The sequence below is a fragment of the Vidua chalybeata genome, chromosome Z (genome assembly GCF_026979565.1).
Source record: "Vidua chalybeata isolate OUT-0048 chromosome Z, bVidCha1 merged haplotype, whole genome shotgun sequence".
Classification (NCBI taxonomy): Eukaryota; Metazoa; Chordata; class Aves; order Passeriformes; family Viduidae; genus Vidua; species Vidua chalybeata.
Window position 1 is genome coordinate 67,562,322 of NC_071570.1, and position 10,404 is coordinate 67,572,725.

The window sequence follows — 10,404 nt, forward strand, 5'->3', positions numbered from 1 at the left end:
CGGTCAGTTCTGCAGACAGGTATGGCCAAGCTCCTCAAAACACTCCTTGCTTTTTGGGGGAAATCCCTTCAGCTTTAGTCACTCAAGGCTCTAAAAGGGGCCAAAGACTCAACCTTGTTTTCCTGAGAAAGTAGATGATGGGCAGTTCTCCAGCCCATGGAATTAAAAATCAATTCTTTTGACCTAAGTAGCCTCCAAGCACATATTTTGTGAGGGAATTACTTTCCCACACATGGTGCACTTTCCCTCTTTTACTGCTAACAAAATCCCAGTGTTTGATGCAAACAGACCCAGTATATTTTCATTAATAGCTCATAAAATAGCTCACAATCAGGCTCCTGAGAAAAGCAAAGTGTGTTTTCTAATATAACCAGTTAGTTTGAGTTTTGAACATTTTGCATTCACAACTGAGGCCCTGTAAGCAATTCTAATTGTTGTCAGTAGGTGAGGTACTTCTGAACTAAGAAATAAGTTTTACATGGCATTTCCTAATGGATAATAGTCATAAAAAAGAATGGATGTTTGGAGAGTGTGTTATTATAATGTGGTATGTTCAAGGTGTCACACACACACACACACACACACAGAGAGAACGTGGAACATCTCTCCTTTATACTTTTCTTTTATATAGTTCTAAGAATTTATAATTTTTGTTTGGCATAAAAGGTCAAAGACTCAGTAGTGAACACCTGTCAGGCCTCCTGGACCTCTGTTCTGGCCATCCAGGGCCATAGGGTGCTATTTCAAAAGATATTTTTTGGTCAACAGTAGCAGACATAGGCCCCAAGGCACCAACCTGCCCTCTTTGTGTATCATCAGCAATAGAAATTGGTTCCTTCCAGTTCCCAAATGTAAAAAAATATGTATTTCTGCATGCAAAAATATGATGACTTTTGCTGATGTTCGTAACATTTCACAGGGCCAAAGATGATTAAGATTTCTGAACTTTTACAAAATAGAGATGCATATGTCACAGAAAGTATAGCAAGGATGAAGGTTTAATCATCCTGGAAAAGCCCTCTCTTGCTGAAGTATCCATAGAATCTCAGCTTGATCCAGAGTGCACTGATCCCACCTTACCTGTCCATGAGCCATCCTGGAAATGCAGAGCATGCCAGCCCCAGTCTGGTTCTACTGCCCGTTTTTATGCACAACTGTCTCCAAAATCTGCAGCAGCACAAGCAAAGGTCACGGCAAAGCCCATTCTGAGGATGGCTTGCGGACCCTCCACACCTATTCCGAGTGCACGGGGACAGCAGGTTCTCTCACGGCAGCAGGTTGGTGAGTCCCATGTGCCCTCAGCCTCGTGCTGTCCCTGTCCTGTACCTTCTGTGCCCTGAGCCCAGGAAATGTGACACTGACGCTACCGGGGACACGATTTCTGCTTTGGCCGGACACTGCAGCGTCTCCAGGCTGCCCTGGGCTCAGCCCTGGGGCAGCTCTCTCACCAGCAGGAGAGCACAGCCCGGCTTGGCGCAGCTTCTCTTCAGCTCATGGTGCCAGGAGTTGTTTTGTGTGGGGTGAGGCTGCACCGGCACTGCGGCAGAGGGCAGGGACAGCACGGGGACAGAGGCCAGCCTGGGCACCGCTCACTGCAGGGTCCCTCAGCTTCATTGGCCACGGACACTTCTGGAGACAGCAAAAACCCCAGCAAAATGGCAGAACTGGGAACCAAGGGGATAAAAGGGAACTTGTGGGCAGACTTTGAGGACAAAAACAACTCAGGTGGACCCAAAGCAGGGTAGGAAGTGGTTACCAACATCAGTGTGTTCCTCCTACCAAGGGAGAGGAGGAAACCCCCAGCAATGCCATCACAAACTCCTGCAAGAGACTCAGGACACTGATGGTTCCCTGTGAGCCCCAGGCTGTGGCTGTGAGCTATGGGACCTGAGGAAGCATTTGAAGGGCTGGGACAGCACTGAGAGGTGCTGGGGCTGTTTCTGTGCTGAGTTCTCACTGCACTGCTGGGGCTCTTCAGCATCAATTCATCTCAGGGGTGTGTGACTGGCACAGGTGCTCCAGGACTAACACCACTGCTGTGTGTCATTACAGTTCCTGCACATACTCATAGTCCAAATGCATGGCATTTTATCAGGCATTTCCTTTTTCTTTTTGATATTAATGAATTTGAAGGGTTTAATGGTCATTTATTTGATTTAGACATTTTATAATAATCATACTGAAGTAAGAGGTTGTTGCCGTGTATAGCAACTGGGTTCCTCGTGTCCAGGGAGGGTGCAGCTGCCGGCACGGGGCATGGGAACAAACGAGACAGGTCTTTGTTTCAGAAACCTCGAGAATCCATTTATTACCCCTGGGGAGGAGGGGCGGGATGGAGAGGAAAGACCAGGCAAAGGCAGGATCACAGGGTTTTTATAGAGTATCATAGGGGTGGGGTCAAGGTTCGGGTCAAGGGAGGAGTTATTAGCCACACAAGAGGGGTAGGATCAAATTCCAGTCTCTTAGGAACAGGGGCATTCTATAGGAGGTTTGCATTGCATTTTGAATCAATACCATAATTATAGAATGTGTTCCCAAACAAAGTCAATTAATATCTGTTATTTTCTACTCTCATTGTTTGCACTTGCAAATTTGACTTGCACTCCATTTATTGCAAAATAAGAGACATTTTCCAAGCCTTCTTAACATTTATCAACAATGTTTACCAATCTTTTCATTTTTAACCTAATCTGCTCTTTGAGACCAAAATATATAACCCTTCTGAACCAAAAAGAAAAAAAAATATTTTTCTGCATTTTAGATCACATCACTTCTAAATTCCAGGTACAACACATCTGAGCTTCATTTGTCTTTTTCTGACTGCACCCTCACTTCCAGGAACCTGACCTATTCAAAGGTATCATGTAAACGTTAATTAGTGCACCATTATGGACGGTTTGTGGACTTGCAGACTGGTGGGGGGAGTGCAAAACATGAACATACATCATTATCAACTGCTCAGGGCAATTGCAAAGCTTAACATTTCCTTGTTCCAACAGTTAAGCAGTAACATTAATTCAGCTGCCACAAAACCAGAAATTGTTTAAACCCACATAAAATGTGTAACTAACAAATAGGCACCCTCATCATGGTTCTGGTGATTATGAACAGAAAATCATGTCCTACAGGAAATGTGTAGGCTGTGCAATGGAGAACACTGGATGTTCAGATGGCAGAGGCACTAGAAATAGGCAAAAAGTGCTGGTTTCAGTCTTATGTATCTCTATGTTACCTCAAATTTATGGACAAGAGGCACTTTGCTTGTATTTACAGCATACCTGAGTGTGCAGCCCTTTCGTACTATGAAAGAACATGACTCTGTCAAGGGAATATCTGAACAGTTCATGAATCTGAAGGACAAATTGGCCAGATTCTACTTCATCTCTTTAATCTCAATATTTTTGCCCTTTTGTAAGAAGCCAGGCATTTTCTCTCCCCCATCAGTGGCCGAGCTCATTTCTCTATCAGCCGTCTGTCAGCACATGTCCATGGACTTGGAGCTCTTCATCTCTGGAACCTGGCTCTGGCTGGGTTTGAGGCCCAGCTTTGCTATTTGTGACTTGCAAGCAGCACGTGTTTCTCCTGGCATTTTCTGGGAAGAGCTGAGTGCAGCACTGGGAAGATTCTCCAAAGGAACCTCAGCCCTCTGCCACGTGCTGCTTCCACGGAGCAAATCCAAGGGTGCCACATGACCATCGGCTTTTCGTCGGACAAAACACTCGGAAGACAACCCACATGGTGTCCTGAAACTGAAAGGGGATGAGGGCTGACCCTTTGTTTCACCCTCCAGGGAAATGCGGGCACAGGAACTGGTGGCTGTACTTCAAATCACGTCTGTCACCAGCATCCTGAACTGGAGCGTTTACCCTAACTCCCCTTCCACAGGGATTCCCCAGCAAATCCAGGATCAGCTTCTCTCACGCTGTGTTGTGGACCTATTGGCCTGGAGGGCTGACCCCAAACATGGTAAATGGTGACTTAATCAATGAGATACCAGTTCCTTGGTATCTCAGGGGCTGCATTTACACACCCTCACATGTCAGTGCTGGCCAATGACTCTGTGCTCCCCTCACCTCAACAGAGATGTGTCTGTGTGCCAGGAACACACCTGGAAAAGTGGGCAGAGTGTGGATCCACGTCATGTGAATGTCAGCTGCTCTAATGGTAAGGAAAGGATAAGGCCTGGAAAGATGGACTCCATGATCTTGGGGGCCTTTTCCAACCTTAGTGATCCTATGATTCTTTGACTGTTAAGGCGCCATTTTGGCCGTATTGCAGGAAACATAAACAAACACAGCAAAAACCAGAGGAGGTTTCACACCAGTTCAGCCTGATATTTCATGCTGTATGCATGGTAGCAAGAAGAGACATTTTAATATATCTTGCCACATTATATTTTAAGCTCGTAGCACTTAAAATATTTTCCAAAAATGGCCCAGTGCAATCTTATTATCACAAAATCATCCAAGTTAAGGAATACGTTTTTGAAAAGTAGCTCATTACAAAGCCCTTTATTGTATTCTGGTGTTGTCAAGGATACCAGTATTTATGGTAAATGCCTTCCATAAGCAAGCCCTGACTGCTGTAAAAGGAAATAATCACAGCAACCGAGTTATATTTCTGTAATTTGCTCCTATGATAAACAGAATGTCAGTTTAAGCCTCAGAAGGTTTTGTGACCATACCATCTACACAAGATTACAGCTGATTTTGAGCTCCATCTTGCTTTCAGTACACTCTGAATCCACTCTGAGCTGAAGGAAAATGCTCTGTTACAAACAAAAATTGGTGTCTGAGAACAGTACATTGATTGCTGGCAAACATTAAGGCTTTGATTCCTTATTAGAAAGGTGATACAGGTGACCAATATTCTGCTTCATGTCTCCTCACAACTTATCTGCTGGAAGTTTTGACTGTCCAAGGGAAGTTTCCTTACTTGTCAACCAAATATCCCAATGTCCAACAGCTATCAGCAGAACTTCATCCAACTATTAAATATTGTGAATTCCCCAATGCTCTTTTTGGGGGAATTGACTGTAATTCTGACTGCAGCCGTGTCAATTCTCAGAATCGAGTGCAGCATAACCATAACAGGCACCAAAAACCTGTGGCAGAGCATCTAAGTCATCAAGCAGCGCCTGGAGACAGGAGGGATTTTCCTGGAATCTCAGAATGACTCCCCACAGGTCAAAGGAATCAAAGCTGCAAGGTGGGCACTGCTGAGACGTGCCAGCAGCCAACAGTGACGAACAGGTGGGACACAAGGGGAGGCTCTGTGTACTTCTGCATGCAAGTGCTCGCTCGCTGTCTTCTCTCCCCTGCATTGGATCTGCATCACTGTGAGCACAGCTGGGCACTGAGGGGACTGAAAATCAGCCTGGAAAACAGAACAGCAAGTGTGGCCCTCTGCTGCAAGGACACAGCCACAGAACAGCCCAGGGTGGGAGGGACCTCAGAAGGTACAGCTTCTTGTGGGAAGGGAGGGAGCCTTGGTGAGATTCCCTGTAGCCCTGTCCAGCTACAGTTTGGAAACCCCCAGCAAGGGGGACTCTGCCACATTCCTGGGGATGTTGTTCCAGCAAAAGGCTTGTTCCTACTGGAAGAATTGCTTTTTTCTGTTGACACAAAACCCCTCCCATTGTTACCTGTACTGTTGCTCCTTGTCTTCTCCAGGTGGCTCTTTGTGAGCAGAGATGCTCTGTCCCCTTTGTATCTCTCTACATAAAGAATGTAGATATTTTCTCTCTTTGACAACTAAAACATTTACATTTCTCTTCATATATTTTTGAGAAATGAAATTAGAGTATTAGTATGTCATAATTTGAGGGACTAACTTTGTTGGGACAAGAGAAGTTTGCTTGAAGGAAAGGAGCATTACCTAAACATTTCACACATTTGCATGCCCTCAACTTGGACTCACCTCTTGAAAATGTCATTTCAGCTTTCACTGTGTTGGTCACAAGAGCCCATGTCACTGTTTTGGAACAGATATTCTTGTTCTGAGCAGGGAGATAAGGCTCATATTATTCAAAAGTAATCATAAACCCAGCAATTAAAATGTATCTCCTACAAACAATATAGCCTTTTAAAAATGTTTGATGATATCTGAGCTAAACAGAAACAATGCAGTGAAAAGAGGAAAAACCCCAACCCTTTGGTTTGCACACAATCTAGTAATTATGTTGTGTAGTCATTAATAAGTTGATTACAGGAAGACCATAATTTTCACTGGCACCATTAAAATGATGCAGCACAAATTCTGTGAGACGCTTTGGAATCAGGACATGGATGTCCTCCAGCAAGCACTGAGATAGGTTTTGAATTCAATGATTCTGTAGTGATTTGCACCAGCTGAGTTTCTAGCTCATTGTCTTTTCTAATCTAGTTGTATCTGCAATTTCCATTTTAATTAATTCCATCTCAGAGTTTTCTTGATATGCCTTTGTGAAAAATTCAGCTGCTAATCAGCATTAATGCAAAGTTATTACTCTCACCACTGGGTTTCTGGGAATCCTGTATAGTTCTAATGTTTAAATGCCTAATGTTCAAATATTCACTCCAAACCTTTCAACAACCTGCTTTCTTTAAAAGAAGAACCAAGAACACTGAACAAGAACTAATAACTGTTTTGGAAAATAGTTTAGTGAATACAGATTTGCTCTGTGTGGGTTTGATGATGACCCTTATCCTATCTTTTGTGAGATAGAATAACAAATTTTTTGCCAACTTCTTGCATCTTTTCAAATGCAAATAATGTGAATATTCTTCCCTTTTATCACAACTGCAGGGTAAGAAGAAAGAGTAGACAACTCTAAGTTTCTCACTCTGATAAAAACATCAAACAGAAAGGCCAGATTCAAAATTATGTTATTAAGTTCTAAATTGTAACGGAATCCAGAGATCAGAGAAGGTTTAAAATATGTAGCCTTTGCTACAAGATGGGGGTTTATCATATACCCCATATGCCAGAACTTACATTAGAAATAAAGAAAGTAAGGATTTTTTTCTGGAAGGGAGGAAGGCAGGAAGGCAAGGAAGGGAAGTTCTGGGAAGGAAAGGGAAGTTTTAGGAAGGTCCAGGAAGGTCCGGAAAGGGGAAGGGGAAGGGGAAGGGGAAGGGGAAGGGGAAGGGGAAGGGGAAGGGGAAGGGGAAGGGAAGGGAAGGGAAGGGAAGGGAAGGGAAGGGAAGGGAAGGGAAGGGAAGGGAGAGATGACTCTATAAAAATGTTCTGTCCTGCTGGGCCATTATATCTAAATGATTGTGGCAGGTAGAAGCTGATGGAAGGCATGTCAGACACGAGTTTTGGGATGCTGTTCAACCTTTCCAGCTAATAAATGATAATTTATAAAACTGAAGCTCATTATTATTCTTTTGGTGTAGTATCATTTAACAGTCCTCCTTATTTTTATTTGCCTTGCTCAAGAAACTTGATACTTGAGCTTGATCCATGGAGAAATTACTGATAAAACAGAGGCATTCAGTCTCAGGTTGTGTAGAGATGCTCCCATAACTACTGGCAGAGCTGGAAAAAACAAGCTGTCCTCAGACTTGCTCAAGCCAAGTCTCTCTTTAGTGAAGGACAGCTTGACAGCTTTTTCTAACACTCCTCCCACCCTGCTGACATTCCCTCAGACAACAGGTTGCTCCAAAAAACAAGTAAAGCATTCTAAAGAGTAGGGGTGACTCTGGGAGTGGTGATGGATGAAGTCTATCCTGTCCATACATTCCATCTATTTAAAAATTGCATCTTTTGCAAGCTTTACCACCCTAGAGAGAATGATGAGGCGTTGCAGGGATAGAGGTGTAAAGCACAGTCAGCTCCTGCTCAGATGATGGTCCCCAAAAGGCTGAAATAACTGTGAAAGCATCAGATTTTGTAGCATAATAACATTGCTGACATCCCTGTATCTGACCAATAGAAGGTCAGTCAACAAAACCCCTGAAGTCACAGCAGAGAGGGAGGCAGTGCAGAAAGTTTAGATGTTCCAGATCATCTCAAGATGTACATGCAACAAATGTTTGAAGCTCACTGTGACAAATAACTCCAGGAGAGACTCATATGGAAAAGCCTTCATCTCCATGGAAGTCAAAGTGGCAAGCTGAATACATCATTTTGACACTAGGACAAAATCCCACTTTGTCCAGTCAGATATTCTGCCATGGATACACATGCTGCATTTCTCAGAAAAGCCAAATTGTTCTCTGGTTCCTGCAATCTTCCAAAGGGGAGTTGCATTAAAGGGGAATGTTCTCTGTCTCTGTTTGCTCTATCATTTTTCTGAAAGGATTTTATTACTGTTAGGACTTCATACCGAAGCAGTGCTAGAGCTAAGTCTCACATTGCTGTGAAGTGCTACAATCTGTGATGGTGGTACACTTAAGGCTGACAGAACAAGATCCCACGTTTGCAAGGTTCAGCAGACTCCAGCTAAGGGAAGTATTTATAAAAATGCTGCCACATCAACTGCTATATTCCTGCTACAGCTTTGCTTCACCTCAATTTGTCCTTTAGAATGCCACACAAAAAGTGTTTCCTTGTTCTCCTTTTGATATCTGGAGGTAATTTTTTTTTCCTTTACACAGATGCAAATCCAGACTAAAGGTACCGGTTTCTCTTAACTTCCTGTGTTTCTGGCAAGAATTCTGTAAAATTAGGCTAGATGTTTGCATTTATAAAAATGGTTGATAAAATGTTTCCTTTCTTTGTGTGTATGTGTTTATGAATGCTGATCCTAGCATTAAAATGACCTGTGCACAGGGAATGAGCTAGAAAAGCTGAAAAATCACATGTAAGAGTAGATTTCTCTGAGCACAGAATATGAAATATTAAACAACATAATTAAAGTCAGAATATGTACCATTTTCAGTCCATCAGAGACAAGGGAAAGAATCATAAATTGGATTAAATGCTTTATATGTCAAGCTGTCTAGGGCAAGGCAGGGTGTGTGTGTCTGTGCAGTGATCTGGAGCTGAGACTGGGCGAAGGAAGATTCTTAAAATGTACAAGAATGAAGGCGACACAGACAAAGAATTAAATGTTCGACCCTCATCTGGCACAGATATCAAGGCAAGGAATTTTTGGTCCTAAATTCTATCTCCAATGGGAAAACACAGGAAAGATGCAAAATGAGCAGAAAGATTTTCTCAGCAAGGCCTCTGGAAGCTCTCTAAAACAAAAACCTAAAAGGCCAGCTCATGTTTTTCATTGCCTTATTCAACTAAACGTAGATATTTCCTTGTTGATTTAAGTGATTGACTCTAGGATCTATGCCCTCAATCAGCAGGATCTCAGAAAATTCAAGACATCTTCCATGTTTCATCTCTACCTGCCTTACCCAAGGACAGCATCCTACACAATGTCAAAGAGGCACAGGAAATAGATCCACTTGAAACAATGACAGTCATCAGTTTTACTCAAGCTGAGAAGATTTTTCTTTTTCTCCCCAGACCCTTTACATTGAAATGGCCTGGTTTATTCAAACAGCTTAGGGATCCTAGAAGCAGGAACACAGTCAACAAAATTACTTTCAAATATGTAAAAGGAAGAAAGGGATTTCTTTGCCACTTCTCTGGTGAAAAGGGCAGGACATAAACTTCAGCAGATGAGTTTTAGGTATACCATGAGGAAGCATTTGCTAACCGTCATAATGACAAAGGCCTCAGAGAGATTTTCATGGAGATTTTCCATTGGTTCCAGGTGTGATTTGTCCAAAGTGACTGATGATAACTGAATTTTTACTGTTAATCTACAACAGCTCCTACTTCACTTTTCTAGTTCTTCCTCTACTCCTTCTCCTAATCCCACTAATTCTAATGTCTAAATCCACTAATTCTTTGCCAGTCAAAAATCCAGAGCACGGCTGTCATCCCCTAAATTAAATCTGCATTGGACAGACAGCACCATCACTGGCATTAGGTGTCCCTAGGATGAGTTTTTAAACACTGAAAGCACTTCACTCAGTACAATAGAATAGATTAAGACTTTTTCATTTCCAATGGACCTACAAAGACCATCTGATGCAACTGCCTGACTCCATCAGGGCTGAACAGAAGTGAAAACTGGTTATTAAGGACAATGTCCAAATGCCTCTGAAAAAAATGATAGGTTTGGGGTATTGACCACCACTTGAGGAAACCTGCTGCAGTGTTTGGCCACACTCTCCCTAAAGAAATGCTTCTTTGTGTGAAGTCTGGACCTCTCCTGGTGCAGCTTTGAATCACTCACTCCTGCCCTGTCACTGGATCCCAAGGAAACCTTTGAAGGTCTCTCCCAGCCCAGACTTCTCTATGTTTTTAGGAGATGAGACCAGCACCTTCCTCTCCACAGCCCCTCCTCAGGAAGATGAAGAGAGCAGTGGCCCCTCAGGCTCTTTGTCTCCCAACCAGACAAGCCAGAGAGCTCAG